Source organism: Citrus sinensis, chromosome 6 (assembly GCF_022201045.2).
Source record: "Citrus sinensis cultivar Valencia sweet orange chromosome 6, DVS_A1.0, whole genome shotgun sequence".
In the NCBI taxonomy this organism is placed as follows: domain Eukaryota; kingdom Viridiplantae; phylum Streptophyta; class Magnoliopsida; order Sapindales; family Rutaceae; genus Citrus; species Citrus sinensis.
Window position 1 is genome coordinate 9,514,010 of NC_068561.1, and position 19,528 is coordinate 9,533,537.

The 19,528-nt window shown below is 32.1% G+C and overlaps 2 pseudogenes; both read right to left on the reverse strand.

Moving 5' to 3' along the window:
• Nucleotides 1–3,099: 3,099 nt before the first annotated feature.
• LOC127903050 (probable transporter MCH1) lies at nt 3,100–3,936 on the reverse strand (annotated as a pseudogene).
• A 31-nt stretch (nt 3,937–3,967) lies between these two features.
• LOC112496152 (uncharacterized) lies at nt 3,968–18,914 on the reverse strand (annotated as a pseudogene).
• Between the last annotated feature and the right edge of the window lie 614 nt (nt 18,915–19,528).

The window sequence follows — 19,528 nt, forward strand, 5'->3', positions numbered from 1 at the left end:
AGCAAATTAGCCCAAGCAAATGAGACAAATTACCAACTTGATTTTGAATTTAGCTACATTTGGAGCTAGCATAAAAACGTCAATCGGGATGTATAATTAATAATTTGACTAAAACAGTTTTGAAGTATGTGAAAGGAACTTCCTTTAAATTTTAGAAGTCAGCAACATTAATTAAATTGTATTTAACTACTTCTGAGACACTTCAGAGCTTTGACTGCATTTTGGCTGTCTTTTATTTTTACTTTTTTATTTTTTTAGGAACATGATCTTTTGATTAATTGCTTACCTCTCTCTCGAGAAAAAGAAGTTTTACTAAAGGAATAATGTTAGGTATTCTAATATTTAAGACTTAATTTGAGTCTCAATTAACCTGTAATTCATCTATTAGATAATAGTTAAATAATTTTACTAAATATGAAATCCATCGTCCAATAAATGAGTGATACATAATATTGAGATTCAAGTTTAGATTCAAACAGTGAGATCATAACATTATTGATTCCTACGATCTGCACATTTTGGTACCGAAGAACAATTTTGCGTTCGGTTGTGAACCCTTCATCATCACTCACTTTTTTTTTCTTTTGAATTAGCAAAAGAATTTCCAATTTCAGTAAGCATTAGAGAAGATTGCACATGTTTTATCTCTTTGATTTATTAATAGTTTGTTTCCACATTCTTTGATCGATGTATATGTGTGTGTGTGTGTATAAGCTGTTAATCCATTTCTTGAAGTTTCGCTTTTCTCAGCGTCAGTGTCACTGAATTTGCAAAACTATTTCGTGGATCGTCGCTTAATTTTTCGATAATCGAAACTAAATCAAGGTGACAGAAGTTATTAAGCTTGTATTACTGTTAATTGGCTTCACGTTTAGTCTAGTATAGGCTTTTTTCAAGGTTGTTTAATTTTAGTTATTTTTTTAATAATTACTGCATCATTTGTTTAGATTTCATGTTGTTGCTATAGATAGATTTAGGACAAGGAAGTTTGTTTATGCTGAGCTATTGTTCTGTTAGGAGATTTTTTCCTTTTCTTTTTTTTTTTTTTTGGGCCAGAAAGTTTCATTTCTTTTATTTGATGATAAGTGTTGTATATTATTAGCTGAAATACTACTAATTTTTTATTAATTCATAAATATGTAGTCCATTAGTTTATCAACTATTTCGATCTGCTATCTGTTGTCCCTGTAATCGTTGTTATTTTAAGGTGATGACAAGTTTTCTTTCAGATGTTTAGGGTTTTATTTTCTAGATCCAAAAACTGGAAATTTGTGTGTATTGAAAGATGGCCTAGTGGGGAGCCTTCATTTATTTGACAGTATCAAAGATCGTTTCTAAAGCTTGTGTCAACTCATATGAGGAAGCTTAAATGCACACCTTTTTGGTACATAGATTCCGTATTTCAATTCAAATCATGTTTAGAATATGACATAATATTACTTTGAGCTGGTGCTGGAATTTGGTGTTTTCCAACTTTTTCTTTTGGCTTTTGGGGGGGGCAGTGAGTGACTGTGGGTCTTTGTTATATTCATAGATGTTGCCCTGCTTTGGTAAGTGGCCAGCAGTGCTTTTGCTGTAATGTTGATAGTGATGATTTGCAATTTATAATCTGGTTACAACATATGATGAACTTCCCGAGGGAACCATTTCCATAATTTCTGTTATGATCCTAAGTTGTAGTGCAATGTCTATTTCCGTTTTTCTGGGTATTCATGAGCTTACAACAATTTCTTTTGGGGTATAACAAATAGCCGATGCTGTTTGGAAGCAAGATTTGGTGCTTACTAGCTTTTTCCTAGCTGAACAAAATTAATAAGGATTGTTTTTTGGATACTTATGTCTTATCTGGATCCTATTTTCTCTTTTTTCATGTTGAACTGTTGTAATGCCGTGTTGTAGGTTGATTTGAAATGTGTGTACTCTTTCTTTCTCTAATAAAATCCGGATATCTACTCGAAATCTCTCTATTACTTAGAATAGAATGCCAACATGCTAGTTGTGTGTTTTGCCATTTTTTAATTTTGTTCAGTACAGATTTTATAAAATTACCCATGGGTTTTGAAATATCTACATATAGTTCGTTTATTATTTAATAGTAATAATAATAAAATTCGTAAATTATTATTATTATTATTACCATCCTTCATTTGTTGTTACTGTTAATCATTATTATAAAAATTTATTTATTTTATGATTTTAATTATTACTGCCTTTATTTTTATTCTTTTCAATTTTAGTATTATTTTTATTCTTATTATTATTAATATCGTAATAGATACAAAAGAAGCAACAATTAACAAAAAGTATTTTAATAACTTATAACAATTTATTCAGCTTTCAAAATAAAGTAAACGTATCAATGTGAATGAAGTTCATTTTAATTGTGATTCTTATAGTTTAATTAAATAAACAATTTATTCTGATTTTAATCTCTCATTTCAATTTTAGCTCATTCTGATTTTAGTTCATTTTGATTTAGATCCATTCCGATTTTCATTTTATAAACAAACAATAAATTAGCAGGCAAACTAACGTAAAGGAGGCAATGACTTTTCAAAATTCTGAATCTAGAGTGGAATCATCAATGTCAATTGCCATGCAGTCAAATTTACCCTTTGAGAAATTACTATGGTTAAATATTGTGAAGAGGGCGAAAATTTGTGTGTGTGTGTGTTTTTTTTTTAAATTGAAGGGTGGCAAAGTCTAGCAAAATAAAGATGCAGAGAGCAACTTGACCACACCTCTATGTACAAATAACGTACCTAAGAAATAGAAGATCTTAATCCGGATGCATAGCAATCGTCACATTAATAGAGACACAAGCTATATATTTCAAGTTCGTAAACATAGTATTAAATCAAATATTTGTATGAATATGAATGGCATACATCCACACGTCGTATATCATAGGCAGAATTCTTCGATTTACAACTTATTTAGTTTTCATTTAATTAAGTCCATCTTGCAATACTTTTGCAAAACCTATTTCAAACTGCCTCAAATTCATTTATATGATACAATGACATTGACCAAAGTAAGAGACTGCATGAGTGAGTAAAATAGTGAATTCCAAAATCATCACATTGCATATTCCCTGGTTTTGTTCTCACACTCAGACACAACAAGTACCAATAGATCTAGGTAAATTAATTAAATTCACACTCTCATTTCTTCCATATGCCCTGTCAACTAAAGAAATATCAGCGTCCATCGACGGTGGCGTTGGAGGTGGGCCCGTCCTCAGTGGCGACGTCGATAATGGCGGCATGGCTAATGTTGGCTTTGCCACCGTTTCTTTCATTGTGGCCGCAGAATTTTCGGTCAAGGATACATCATTCTCTATATGTTCGGCTTCATCTTTGAACTTGTATAGATATCATCTTGGTTAAAGTTTTTGGTCCTTAGCACCAAAATAATTGGAACAATACAAGCAAAAAATGCTGCTGCTGAGATTATAAGAACGGCCATTCTGTAACACAGCAGGCCAATGCAATTCAAGTTGCTTTTTACTTGCTTCAAAGCCTCTCTGTCATATAAACGACCAGCCACGCTCACACTGAAAATATATGACCCAACAGGACTCGAAACGGATCCTACATTGTAAAATGTTGAATAATGCTTGAAGGCCAAATATCTTTGATATGATCGTGACTAATAATGACAATTGTGCTCCAAAGCAAAAGCCTATAATTATTGAAGCAAAGTAGAGAGAATTATGAACAGCCAAGGTAATCGAAAGATGGCCAACACAAGATGGCAGAATAACAAGAGTGAGTAATAGAGGACGAGGGACTTATGCTTGGCTGAGAAGATTTCGGAAGCAAAACCGGATACAATTCGTCCAGGAAATTCCATATGCTTATAGCAGCTAAAAGGTGTCAAGAAATTTGTTTTCACTTTCGATGCTGGAATTAATCGCTTGATCGTAGTGAGCATCCAGGGCTTGTTTGTTGCTCTTCTAGGTATTTCATTCTTGTTTTACGATCCCAGCAAGTGGGATGAAGAGTAGAAGAACAACCACAACTGACGCCGGGGTAATATATTCGCTTCTTGTAAACCTGAGCCTCTTCTGAATGATGATTGTCGCCATTATAAATCTAGCCAATACCAGTAAAATATAGAGAAAATTGTAGAAAACTTTAAGCTGATCATTTTCTTGCCAAACGATCTTAATAATCCGGATTGTTAGAAGAAAAACAATGGGAACGACAGTAGGAAGACAAGCATGTAGTAAGATAAGAGAGCCTTTGTGTTATCTCCTTTTACAGCATGGTAGATTTGTGTCATGATTGCACAACTAAGACCGATAAGACCCTTCAAAAGGCCTATGATAGTGCCTCTGCTTTCTGGAAAATTCTTAACACGTGACTAAGCTCCAGTGTTTGGAAATGACTATGAATTTGCACCAATCAACACGTACAAACACATTTGCCACACATGGGGCTTGGCGCCTAAGTGATCAGAAACACTCAACCAGATAATAAAAAAGCCAAAAAAAGTTCATGATCGAACCGGATAATATAGCAGTCCATGGCGGCGCATCCTCGTAGGTCAGCCCTATCAGGACTCCAACATTGCCACCCAAGTTCTTGAAGAAGCTTATCAAATTGAGTGCGGTTTGATCATAGCCTAATGATGATTTTATGTCGTTAGAGTGTAGACCAAACATGCAAGATGCGCCCCTTATGGACATGATTAATGATTAAAAAGATAGTACAGAACATAAACCATCTGCTATCAAGCAAATGCAAGCCAAAGTTGTTGGAGTTTTATTAGTATTTCAAAATACTAATTTCTCACATTCAATGGAAGTGAGAGTAATAACTTTTATATTTTATTTGAAATTAGTCATATTTTTGATTTAATGACAAATTAGGTTTGAATAAGTCAAATCTAAATTTATTCATAAATGAATTAAATTATGAGACACATGGATGACTGATTCAAATTAATTAAAGAAAGGGGGTGAATTAGGAAAAAGATTATAGAGGGTTTCTCTCTATATAAAGGGACATAAAAAGTAGGGGTGTTCGCGGATCGGATTTTACGGATTGGACATCAATCCATATCCGATCCATGATTTTGTGGATTATAATTTTTTAATCCAATCCACGGATTGATAAAATTCAATCCCAATCCAATCCATACATCTGCGGATCGGATGCGGATTTGACTCAATCCATATCCAATCCACCATTTTGCGCATTAGTTTTCGAATTAAAATTTTTTATTTCTCTCCAACTAATGAAATAAAAAAAAATCTAATATAAAAATAATTTTGCTACCAATTAAATTTAAAATTGAATAAAATTTAAATAAATAAATAATTTAAATAAAGCTAAAATAATACATTTAAAGTTTCAAAATATAACACATTGAGACTAATTATTCAAATAAAGCTACAATAATACGTTCAAAGTTTCAAAATATAACACACCAAGCTTAATTGTTCAAATAAAGTTACAATAGTACGTTAATATAACACCGAAATTAATTGTTCAAATAAAGCCACAATTAATTGAAATGATGAAGTTTCGGAAACCAAACACAATATGATCCTTCACCAGGGCTGTTGCGCTTGTCGAAAAGTGGTGATTACGGAGCCGCCACGATGGGAACCAGGAGAAGTCGTACGGGTGGTGATCTTGAAGGTTGCGATAGTGAAATTGTTCAGATGGAACCAGTGAATGTGAAGTGGCTCGATGGACTTGGGAAAGAAGATGGCTTGCTCTCGCCAGAATCGCGTGGCTGATGTCCTTCAAATCCGTGTCGAGAATGTATCCAACCAGTATTGAGTGTTGCTAGTGTGTGTGACAGCGGGGAAGCTTAGGGTTTTTTGTTTGCAAATTGTTGGTGACTTGGTGTCATGTTACTTTGCTTTTGGGTGACTTTGCAAATTGTTGGTGACTTGGCGTTATGTTACTTTGGTTTTGCTAGTGCGTGTGACTTTGCTTTTATTTTGTTTTACAATTTTTACAAGTTATATTTGTATATTTGATTATTTAATTATTTTTCATTTTATATTATTATTGGGTAATGGCTAAGATATGTTATAGTGCTTATGTAACTATGTAATGTCACATTTATAATTTTTTTATTAAATTTATAATAATTTTTTAATTATATATATATATATATATATATATATATATATATATATATATATATATATATATATATATATATATATATATATATATATATATATTGCAGATTCACGGATTTTTGCGGATTTACAGAAGTAAATCCATATCCAATCCATCGACTGCGGATTTTTAAATTTTCAATCCATATCCAATCCACCAATCTACGGATCAGATTTATACGGATCAGACGGATTGAGCAGATCAGATTGGATTCTAAACACCCCTAATAAAAAGCCTTCAAGGCAAAAAAAACCATCCCTTCTAACTCATATTTTCTTCATAAAATTTTATTTTGCTATTTTAAATTGTTGTGCTTAGAGTGCAATCTCACAACAGTGGCATCATTAAATCCTAGAGGTCAATCTGTCTTTTTTTTTGTCCATTTTGCATAAGAAAATCTTATTAGAGAAGCGAAAATTGGTCTTAAGGATAGTGCTTCGCCCACCCTTAATAAATTTTAGAGTTGTCGTCAGATGGACTGTGTTATGAATAGTAACGATAAGTAGTAATAGATGAATAGTGTCGTGAACAATAATGGATGAATAGTACCAGTGAACTATGATGTGAATAGTATCAAAACTACTATTCATGCTTTGGACTTTCAAAAACAATATTGATTGACCAAATTTGTGAGTTTTGATTATTATTTCAAATAAAGTACGCAAATTTATACTTAGGATCTTTTATTACCGAGATCTTCCATGGATTTATTATGATAGAGGGTTATTACAAAATTTGTAATCGCTAATACAAATTGCATTTGTATTTGAAAATTTTTTATGTTATACTAGACATTTAAAGGAATCTTTTGAAACTTGTTTTAGAAAAATTGGATAAAATTCACTTTGTAACGATTTTTTTGAGCTCCAGTTTGTTAACTGAAAATTTCTAATTTTATCACAATGCATGAGTTATGAAACTATTATACCATACCTAGACTTCTTAAAAAATTATGAAATTTGGAGAGTCATTTCCTATATATGTCTAGTATACTTTTGGAAATTGTTATGATTAAAGGATGAATTGTTTTGAATTTTTGAATTCAGTGAGCTCATAGCAGAAAACTTTTTGACAAGTTTCTTGAGATCTAAAATGAAAATGGTTTTCAATTGTTTTAGATGGAATCAAGTTATGAAAACTTTATTATTAAGAACCCTATATGTCAACATGCTCTATGTTAAATTTTAGAATATTCTAATTAAGGAAATATTAGTGATATTATTTGAGTCTTGAAGATATAATTTGATTGATAAAATTAAAGAGGAAAATATCATATTGAGAATAGAAGAACTAAGGAATTAAAACGGTAAATTTATTTGAGAATTATACTTCTCATAACAAGAAGCACAACAAAAATCGTAATTGTTATTTCAATTTTATTATTAAAGGAAAAGAAATTGTATTGTAGTTAGCAAAATTTGGCACTATGTTAGCCAATATAGCATTTGAGCTTAAAGGAATGGAGACAACACACTTCTCCACAAGCCATTTTCGCTAAAGGAGATGGCTTTATTATCGTGGTTGTACCGCGGTAAACATTGTTGATTATGCTCTAGTGAGGGAAGAAGAATTTGTTTGCTTGATGATTTCTGATCGACACCAGCCTTGAGAAAGGAAAATTTTTTCTTAGACTTACTTTTGAGAAAATTCTATCATTAAGCAATGCACGCCATGTTTATAGAATATAATACTATTTAAATTATGTCTTTGTATTAAGCAAGACATATATTAAAAAGTGTTGTTTCGAGAGTGACAAAATAATATTGTCAAATAGAGGGATATTTACAGGGGAAAAGATATTATTTTGATGAACTCTTCAAGTATATAATTCTTAAGTTAAAGATGAAAGATGAATCATCTTCACTTGTGTTATTGACTTTATAGCATGGGGCACATGGTCATGTGAATTTTTCTAATATTGAGAAAATGTGAGAACTTGATATGCTGTCTAGTATGAGCTTGTCAAATGACAAATGTGATTTATGTGCGCAATCAAAATTTACAAAGGAGACATTCAAACTAGTTTTGATTAAAGAAATTGAATTTTCTCAGTTTAGTTCACAATGATGTATTAAGAAATAAAGATGAGGCATGTGAAAAGTTTTTAATGTATAAGAGTGAAGCTGAAAATCAACTTAAATAAGCAACTGATAGAGAAAGTGAATATGATTCAAGCATGTTTAATACTTATTGTGAAAATTATAGTATCATATCCATGATGCGCGACCTCCCTATTCCCCTAAATCAATTGATGTGGATGAAAGGAAAATAGAAAATTGAGGAACATGGTAAATGCCATGGTAATAAATTATAGAGCACTGCTGAATTTATGGGGGTAAGCCATGTTGTTAGTTTGTCATATTCTATAAGAAAACTGAAAAGAGACCCTATAAGTTATGGAGAGGTTGTAACCCTTACTTATCATGCCTCAAAATGTAGGGTAAAGGTTCTTAAAACCTAACCATAAAAGGTCTAGGTTAATACCTAAAACTGTAGACTATTTATTATAGAGTGTACCTAGAACAGTGCTACTTATATGTACTCAGTACTTCAAAATGAAGGACATTTCTTTAAGGTGGATACTATCATTAAGTCTAAGAATGCTGAATTCTTTGATTCCGTTCCTTAAGAAAGTTGATATTAGTTACTTATCTTAGATAAAGTCAGTTAGTGATTCTCTTGAGAATTCAGATGTTGAACATAGGAGAAGTAAAAGGATGAGAACATCCATTAATATTGGTGGAGGCTTCTTCTTCTTCTTCCTTCTTTTTTTTTTTACTGAGAATAATCTTTAGAATTTTCAAAAAACTATAGCTTCTTGAGATGCACCTCTGTAGAGAGAGGCAATCAACTGTGAGTTAGATTCTATCATGAGCAATTATATATGAGAATTAGTTTATTTTCCTTTTGATACAAAACTTATTGGGTGGAAATGGATTTAAAAAAAAAATTAAAAGTTGATGGATCAATGGACAAATATAAGTAAAGATTAGTTGCCAAAGTTTTCATAAAAGAAAGACATATATAATTTTAATATCTATGTTCCTTTGAAGCGGATTGCACCCATTAGAGTTTTGATTACATTAATTGTAATTCATAACTTACATGTTTATTAGATGGATGTCAAAACTATGTCAAAACTACTTATATGAAAATATACTTAGATGAGGAAATCTACATAAGCCAAGTTGTGTAATTCGAGCAAAAAGATATATAAATTGGCTAAGTCATCATATGGCTTAAAAAAAGCACAAAAATTGTTGCATGAGAAGTTTGATAAAGTAATAGTGTCAAATGGATATGCAAGTGAACTAAGAGAATACTTAGTTCTAACTTTGATATGAAAAATATAAGAGAAGTTGATATTATATTAGGCATCAAAATCATTAAGACTAGTGATGGTCTTATGTTGTTCAAAAGAACACTATGTTGAGAAGGTTTGGGTATTATCATGAGAAACCAGACACTATAAATTCCCGCCCTGCCTTGAGAAAAATCTATAACCTAGTTTTAATATATTAAGATATGTCCAAATCATTTGTAGCCTAATATACATAATCAATAGTATAAGCCTAACATTGCATGTACTATAGGCAGATTGAGTAATTATACTCAAAATTTTAGGAAGGATCATTTGATTGCCATAGAAAGACTTGTAAAATATTTAAGAGGCAAAATTGCTGCTGGAATTAACTATAATAGCTCTCCATCTATGCTATAAGGGTATAGCATTGCAAATCCAATTTTAGGATAAGATGAAATCAAACCCCACTAGTGGTTATATATTTACCCTTGATAGAGGAGTTGCGTCTTGGAAATCTTCTAGTGAAACATGTATAGCTCATTCTACCATGGAGTCTGAGCTAATTGTTTTAGAGAATGCATGTATTGAGGCTAAGTAGCGAAGAAACCTCTTAACATATCTTTCATTGATGTTTATCATTCTATTTCTATGTGATTATATTGTGATTGCCACACTACTATTGCCATCGACAAATAGTAAAGATATATAATGAGAAAAATTTGATAAATTTATCTGAGATATAATATTATTGTGCAGTTGCTAGAATATGGGTTTGTGAGATGGATTGTGATGCTAGAGTCAAATATGGTCAATTCTTTGATCAAACTACTAAACATGAGGTTAGTGGTAATTACGTTAAGGGGGATGAGACTTTTGTCTATAGTAAAAGACAAGAGTGATGATAACCCTGCCTATATAATTGGAGATCTATGAAGTTGGTTCATAAGGGTAATAATAAGTCACTTGTTGTTTTGTGCCACTATCAATCTATTTATTTAAGTCCTCTGTACGACGAGATAGTTGTTTATTGCAAGGATTTAACTTGAGCAATTGAGCTTTTAGTGAACTCTATAGCCTATATTTCATGTATAGTGGTGTGTCAAAACTATATAGCACACTTGATAGAGGTTCGCCTATGTGAGTGTTGAATTGGGTTAGTTCCTGTAAGAGCAAAACATGTATCTCTAGAGCACTTATAAATTCTAAGGAGCATAGGGTCAATAAAATGCCAAATCGCAGAACGGTAAAACATTAAAGGAGTTTAATTTGAGCTTCTAGTCCTCTACCTTACACAAAATTAATATTAGTTCATAGAAGCTATAAGTTTTATCAAGTTCCTGTGAGACACAATAAGTTATTCTATGACTGGTTCATAGCCAAAAAGACAACGGTTCATATGCATTAAACTTTATGATGAAATTGCAGTATTTTGAAATATGTCGGAGATTATTGGAGTTTCATTGGTATTTCGAAATACGTACTAATTTCTCACATTTAAAGGAAGTGAGAGTAATCACCTTCATATTTGATCAAAAAAGTTTTGTGTTTGATTTAATTACAAATTAGATTTAAATAAGTTAAATATAGATGTGATTTGGATTTTTTAAAAGCGAATTGAATTATGAAACTCATGGATGACTAATTCAAATTAAATAAAGAAAACAAGTAACTAATTCAAATTAAATTAGTAAAAGGAGTTTCTCTATACAAATGAGACATAAAAAGCCTTCAAGAGAAAAAAAAACCTCTACCACCACTCCTATCTCATACAACTACTATTCATATCTTGGAGTTTTAAGAGGCAATGTTAACTCATAATTCCAACAAAAACACCTCGCAACAATTGGCTCCAATTCAATTGAACTTGGACATAGCCATTATTTTCTCAAGCTCTAATTCCCTCTGACAGATGTAACAGCTGCTTGAAGTTTGATTTTGATGAAATTTTTTAAGAGAAGCAGTATCAATTTAGTAGACCTTTCGAAATGAAAAAATAAATTACTGTCACGTGGCCAATACTACTACTACTTATTTATAATTTTTATGTGCAAGTATAAAATAAAAAATATTGATTCTACATTATATGATTGTCTTGTGCTAATCGTCGGCTTTACTTGTCTTTTAGTTGATAAAATTAAATGGAGTTTGTAATTGAGGTCAATGCCATGTGAAGCTTAATTCTTATTAAATAATTAAAGAGTTAAGCTATTGGCACCCCTACATTATTCTTACAAAACTCCACTTTAAATAAAATTACAATTAAGGACAATTGAAAAGTAAACACTTATAGATTTTTTCCGAGCAAATTACTTAATTCATAATCAATCCTCCCCCCCCCCCCCCCCCAAAAAAAACTTTCTATTTATTACTTCTTATCTAATTAAAATAAATTGTACAACACTTTTGATTTCTTATTGATTAAATATGTTTAAACTTAAAATTGCTTTGAAATTATAATTTGAAATATGTGTTATTTTAGCCAATAATTAACACTAAAAAAATTATCACTCATATAACTTTTTAATTTGTGTGTAGGGTAATAATAAAATTGAACACAATTAAAAAAATAGCACAATAATGAGTTTTAACAATAAAACAAATCAAATGAAAATTGAGAACTTAGAAAAGTGTATCTAAAAAAAAGGGCATTTTCGGAAATAAAATGAATATAACTAAAATGGGGGTTTTATGAGGAGATTAGAGGCGTGCCACTAGTCCAACTCATAATTAAATGAACTTGATTAATTAATTGGTCTGCATTAAGGAAAAGCAATAAGACAATTCTATAAGTTAGTTAACAATATTGAAAGCTTCCCTATTCTTTACAAATTAAAAGAAAAAACAATCGAAAATATCCTTGAGGCCAATGGATTAATCATAAATTTCGACAAATGTCAATACATAGGGGTGGCAAATTTTTCCAGACCCAGACAAACCCGCACCATCTAGGCTGGGTTCAACCTGCACCATCTCGGCTGGGTTCAACCCGCACCAGATGCATTAATAATGTGGATTTAGTTGTGATTTTTCAAACTCGGACTTGTCCGGGTCCGATTCCATGTTTAGGTGAACCTGAATTTCTAGAACCTGGACTCAGACTACCACTGTTCTTATAATTTATTTATTAATTAATTTTTATTACTAACTAAAAATATAAAAGAAATAAGTTAGGGAGGAAAATATTTAATTTTTATTAATTAATTTGTTATTATAATTTATTTACTAATTAATTTTTATTACTACCACTGTTCTTCATCTTCCTCATCCCCACTGGCCGCCACCTCAATCTTCATCCCCAATGGCCAAGTTCATCAATACATCATCAATTTAAATCATCTTCAGTTCATCATCTATTATCATCAAGAACAATGAACAACAACCTAGCTCCGCCACCGTCAAATTTGATCTCATCTCTCTCCAAAAAGCAAGCTTTGCAAGGTGCTAACCCCTTCTCGCCGGCGATCACATTTTTCACTAGACTTAACCACCTATCAAGGCCTTAGCTGTGAGCTGATCTGATCAATGAAAGTAATTTTCTTTCATTTTTCTATATTTCTTTTTTATTTTTTTGCTTTTGCATAATTTCGGTAATTATGAAATTTTTTTTTCTTGTTGTGAATAGCCAAATGTAGCATTTTAGTACATAATATCCATATAATTGTAAATTTTATTATTAAAGTAAGAAAATTTAGTTGAGATATCCTACTATTTTCTACTTCTGCAATTCCAAAGAGCCAAAAGTGGCAAGCATTGAGTCTATCTTCATCCAACTACTGGGTTTAAAACACGCAATATGGAAACCCGAATTTATTTGGGTTGAACCCGAACCGGACCTGGAGTTAAATAATTTGGGTTTATATCCGATTTGGTAAGATAAATTGTTACCCGTGTCCAGAGCTGAAAAGTCAAACCCAGACCCAGACCCAGACCTGGATTTTATCATCCCTATTAATACACGCCTTAAATCACACTCATCTATCAAATTTCATCATCTCCTATTCTAATTTTAACATGTCGTATTTTCCTTTAAAATAAGATGATTAATCTAGAAAACATGGTAGGTTCTACTCTAAAAATAATTAAATCACATAAAAAGTACATCTATAAAAAAGGAGCCAAAATAACCTCTTTTGAGTGACGCAAGACACCAAAATAACATGAGTTTGAATTTCACCTACATTGAAATTTGAATGAAAATGTATGTTTTGAATATATATATATTTAAACAAAATAGATGTTTAAAATAATAAAAAATTAATCTCCGTTTAATTAATTAAAAAAAAGCCAAAAATATTGTTTCAAACTTATCAAAACGTTGTCATATCCAAAAATTAAAATCCCTATTTACCTAAGCGTAAAGCACAATTGATATATAAATACACACACACACAAATATAGACACACGAACGTTGATGGTATGAAGAAAATTTATTAATTAAATTTAAAAAATGTACGTATAATTTTGTTTTATGTGTAAAGCACAGTAAATTGAAAGGAATTTAGATCTATCACAAATAGATGCAAGCAATTAAAAATAAAAAATTAACAACTTCATTAATTTTTCAGAAATACTGCTCACTGTTACTGTTCACCGCAACTGTTCATAGATACTATTCATGACTATTGTTCATCCGCATAAAAAATATTAGTTTTTCAAAAACATAATAAAATGAAGAAAATAAATGATACATATATTTTTGTGGTTCGGATTAATCAATCCTACATCTACGAGGCCACGCCCAGATGAAAAATAATTCACTAAGTTGAGATGTTACAACCTATGGATTTACCAAACTTAAGACTCTCACTTACAGTTTATCACCATATAATTTGCTCAATCTTAGACTGATTCTGCTTCTCTTGAATAATTCCTACCCTCTTGATCCACGATCCTCAAGGCACTTCGCAAAGTGATTAATAGCAATTCTTCAATTCTTCAACGTCTAGTGATCCATGATCCATATAGACTCTGCACAGAGATGAAAAGAAGATAAGAAAACAAATCAACACAACATTATGCGCCAAATCCAGATTCTCTAGGGAGGAGGCCGAATTTTGCTTCTCTTCTTTATGCTCTGTGTTGTGCGTGCCTTCAATTGTGAAATACCTCTATTTATATAGGCACTAGGGTTTCACCAAAATAACAAGTCTTAAAAGACTTAGATATTTTCCAAATAAGAGTTTTTTTCCTCTTATAATTCCTATGAATCTGAATAGGAATAAATCTGATCTTTTTGTCTTACTTGTCTCCTAAGAAATATCAGGAGCATTTAATAAACTTCCTGTTTGAACCAACTTCTTGCTCTAAATAGATCTCATGTACCAATTATAGAATCCCATCATTAATTGACTTGCTAAATTAGACATCTAATTAAATTAGGAAACAAATATTCGTAAAAAATTGAAATCTCACTAAATTAGGGAATTAATAAATTAATCCCTATTACAAGATATACAATAAATAAACTTCCAATTTAACTAGACTTGTCATAAGATGTCAACTCTATAAATAATGGTCTTAACATAAATAAATAAATACAGTACGCGCATTTTTTTACCAAGCAGATCCTTAATTATTTGCCCAATTTTAATTTTGTTTCTTCTCTCATATGCTAACCCTAAGAATGCAAAATATTTTGCTTTGTCTTTCAGTGCTCAAGTGACAAGACCTCTATCACATTTTCATCAGCTTGTCCTACTCCAACAATCACCTACTGGTGAAAAGGACATCAGCTTGGCAAGTGGTGTCAAAGAAACTGTTGGATATAAATAGTCTAAAAGGATCAGGAAGCCGCTGACTTCTTTGAAGTTCTTAAGCACTTACTGAAGAGGTATCACTAGTAAAGTGATTCCAATGCCCGCCAACTCAAAGGAAACCACCAATCAAGGATACTAATGGCCAATCGTGGAAAATATCTCCTTGGCTTCGATATTTGAATACAAGGCACATGAGAAGGGGTCAGGCCAGTGGCTCTCTTCTATGTGTCCTCGTGGACCCTATGATGCCCTCATTGCACTCTGTATAAAAGGTCAAGGTCAAGATTAAAGGAGGTATATTTATCTTCTTGGATTTTGCTCCCTCTATCTTATTACTTTCTCTCCCTTTACTAGCCTGACTTGAGTTCCTAAATGTCATCGCCGGCTGCTACCAACATTGCCTTTTAACGATCTTTTTTTTTAAAAAAAAATCCATAAATACCATCCATTAAGAGCTCCCTATGTGCATTCTTCACCTTCATGCTTTGAAGCTCAACATCATAGGCCTTTCCAATTGTTTTAAAGACAATTCTTTCTAATGTTTTAACCTGCCAAAAGTTCGTTGAAACATTTGTCTTTAGTTTTTTAGCCACATTTTAACTTTTTTTTTTCCAACAATGCAATACAAATGCATTGTTAATAAAATCAGTCTGAAGATCTGATTTGCTCTCATGAAAGATGACACTTGGCTTTAAAAATGAATAAGGAAGTGGCAACCACAAGAAAAAAGTATGGTTGACAAAGGCATTTTACCTTAAACAGACCAACAAAGGCATTTTACCTTAACAGACCATTTTTTCAAAATTCTTGCGGACTTATTCTATTTTTGCCTTTTTCGAGGACTTTTCATAAAGTAGTTGCTCGATAATTATCAGCCTTGGGATTTCTTGGCCTCTTTAATTATCATTAAGTTAGTCTTTATTTATGTGGCCACATCTTATCATTAGGTTGTCTTTTTTTTTTTTTTTGAAGAGAAAGCAAGCCTTTCATTACTTACTAAACAACACTGTCAAATACATTCTACACTTCTATTGGTAATATATCTAACCAGACAGCAGTTGTATCTTTCTTTAGAGTAAATTTAGCTAAGGAATGGGTGTGAGCATTACAAAATCTTGCACAAAATTAACATGGATCTTTTGGAACTCTCTTTTTTGGTTTTGGACTTATGAAATTATCCAGAAAATCTCAGTCCTGTTACCTGTTGTGAAAATTTTAATGTACTCGCAAGCGCACAAATCTAGAAATAGAGTAGTGGTAGCGAGGTCGATCCCACATGGATTGTTATAAATTGAAAAGTCTAATTTAAATCTAAAATTAATATTAATTCTAACCTAATTGACCAAATTGAGTTTTAAGAGAAATTAAACTAATTAAACTAAGAAAACAATTAAAGCAAATGAGAATTCAATGAGATAAAAATTACCAAGGTTTCGGAATCCACCACTATTCAACTAATAATTATCTAATTATTAATTAATCCCCAATTTTAGAGTGACAACTCGAAATCAATCTATGTCATCTCATGGATATAACAATTAAGCACAAGTAATTAAATCTAATGTAGGTTCTTTTTCTGCTTAATAATATGACATCTAAGAATCTCATGTAAACATATTGAATAACAAAGAGTCAAAGTTTCCTAAGCACTCCATGTAAACAATTTAATGAAAGACATAAAATCAAAGATAATCATGTATAAACTTTATAGATCCAAGCATAGAATTAATCGAATATTAATCCTAACAATCAATAATGCATGACAGAATTGATGAAAAGATTTTATTAACATCCAATTAATCATGTGAAATAAAAACCATAATCATCAAAGAACATATATAGGGAATTAATTAAATAAAAAGATAATTATTTTATTGAATAGGGTTTCATCCTTAACCTCAGTGTAAGAAAATTAGCTAGACATACTTGAATTGGGAGCAACAAAATAAATAAATTTAGCCATGGGGAAGCCGAATTGCTGCAGATTTTCTTCTCTGTCTTGAATCCTTGCGTCTGCAGTTCTCCTCCCTTTCGTTTCCGTCCCTTGCCTTTATATAATGTTACTGACTTGCTTAATCCTTATTGGATTCTAATTGCATTAATTCTTCTCCACCGACTTATAAAACCCACACACCAAGCCCTTTTTAAATTATTTCCTTACTAAACTTTGAAAGCAAAGCACACGTTAGACCACAAAAGCAAAAGACCAATTAATGACTTCTTCTTTTAATGCCCAGCACATGCACTCCAAATTGCCAAATCTTTGCTTTCCAAATGCATGCCCACCGTTCATCTTTTGATGGGATTGACTTCCAATTTTAGTATTATTGACTTCCAAATTTGAACTTTCTCATGCCCTTTTTATCCTTAATCTTCAATTAATTCCCTATGCAATAAAATAATTCAATTAATTAAAAATAATAAATAAACATAACTAGCAATTATATTATTAAGGGTAAAATATGTATATAAATTATGCTCATCATTACCCTTTGTGTTGTTGACTAACTTAGTTACTACTTTGCAATCTGTCTCTACAATCAAATTTGCTGCAGCTGCCTCCTTTGCAATCTGTAAACCTCATTGGATAGCTTCTACTTTTGTAAAACTTACATCCTTCCTGTAGAGGGCTTGTTTGATGCCTGCTGCTACTACCCTGCCATTTGAGTCCCGTAAAACTACTCCCAAACCAACCCTCTGATCTTTGCTGTTAGTAGCTGCATCTACATTGAGCTTAAGCACATTTGGGGGGGGGGGGAGGTGACCGTCTATGCTGGCTTTTCTTTATAGTATTGCCAATATGAAGTGTCCCTATTTTTCTCACTCTTTGGTAAGCTTCTAGAACTGATTCTGCCTTTACTGCTGAAATTATTAGTTATATCTTCTTTCTTTTAAATATCAACTTGTTTCTAGCATATCAGATAGCCCAACAATACATGATCATAAGCTCAGCTGCAGTTTTCGTTGATTTGTTACACATATTCTGGACATAGCTAAAGATATCTTGGTACGAGATATTCTGATGTTCAAATGTGGATGGAGGTAAGTTCCAAATCTTCCTTGCTATTTTATAATCAAACAATGCATGACTTATAGTTTCCATACTCTTGTTGCATCTTTGACAGATAGGCTCTGGTAAACATTTCCTTTTCCATAAATTTTCAACTGTTGGCAAAATGTTTTTTATAGCCGTCCACATGAAAATCTTAATCTTTTCAGGTAGCTCGAAGGCCTAAAGAACATTCCATTGCCTATAACAACTTTTTGAACTACCTGGCATATCTTAGAACTTGAGAGTCTGAATGCTAGCTGATATCCTCTTTTCATTGAATACTCTCATCTTTTTTCATAATGCTACATCACTTCATTCTCTTTTTGGCTTCTAGGAAGGGGAATATGTAGTATCTTGGGGTAGAAAATGTTGTTTCAACTTGTTTACATTCCACTTATTTCCTACATCAATCAGTTCAGCCACCATAGTTTCAGCTGGCAAGGTTTGAAGGTGTCTGGCCTAGATAACTAATTATCCTTGTAAGTTCAGATTTTCCTTCCATTTCATACCCTCCATTTTACGCCTTTGTCAATCACTTGTCTTCCCCATAGAATGCTCCTTCATATGTAAGATGGATTGGATCCTGCAGTGGCATCATCCATTGATCCCTACCAAAATTTCGCGATGGCTTTTTGAATATCATCACATAGTCCATTTAGAAGTCTAAAAACATTCATAGCGTACGCCGGTACTGCCTGTGCTACGACTTTGATGAGTATTTCTTTCCTTCTACTGGAAAACATCTTGTGACACCAACTTGATATCTTGCTTATCACCTTTAGTTTCACTCATTAAAAAACCTCGTTTTTCTTCTGCCCATCATAGATGGAAGGCCTAAATATCTTTCATATTTCGACACCACTTTAAGCTTGAAGATGTTTTTAATTGCTGCAATTTGACCACTTGTAATCTTACCATTGAAAAATATGAAAGATTTCTCGTAATTAAAAATCTGCCATGATGCCCTAGCATAGCAATCGAAAATCCCCTTCAGATTCTTACAATCTAAATCTGAAGCTCTGGTAAAGACTAAGTTGTCATCGGCGAAAAGCAGATGGGATATGGTAACTTATTTTGCGAATCTCAAGCCTCTAATCTGTTGCTTCCTCTCAGCCTAGATTTAGTAAATCCAAGAAGGCTTCTGCACATGATGAAGAGGTATGAAGAGAGGGGGTAGCCTTGTCTTAGCCCCTTTCTGGGAGGATTAAGCCTTTTGGGGTCCCATTGATAATAACTGAAAATGGGCAGTAGTTATGCACCTCATAATCA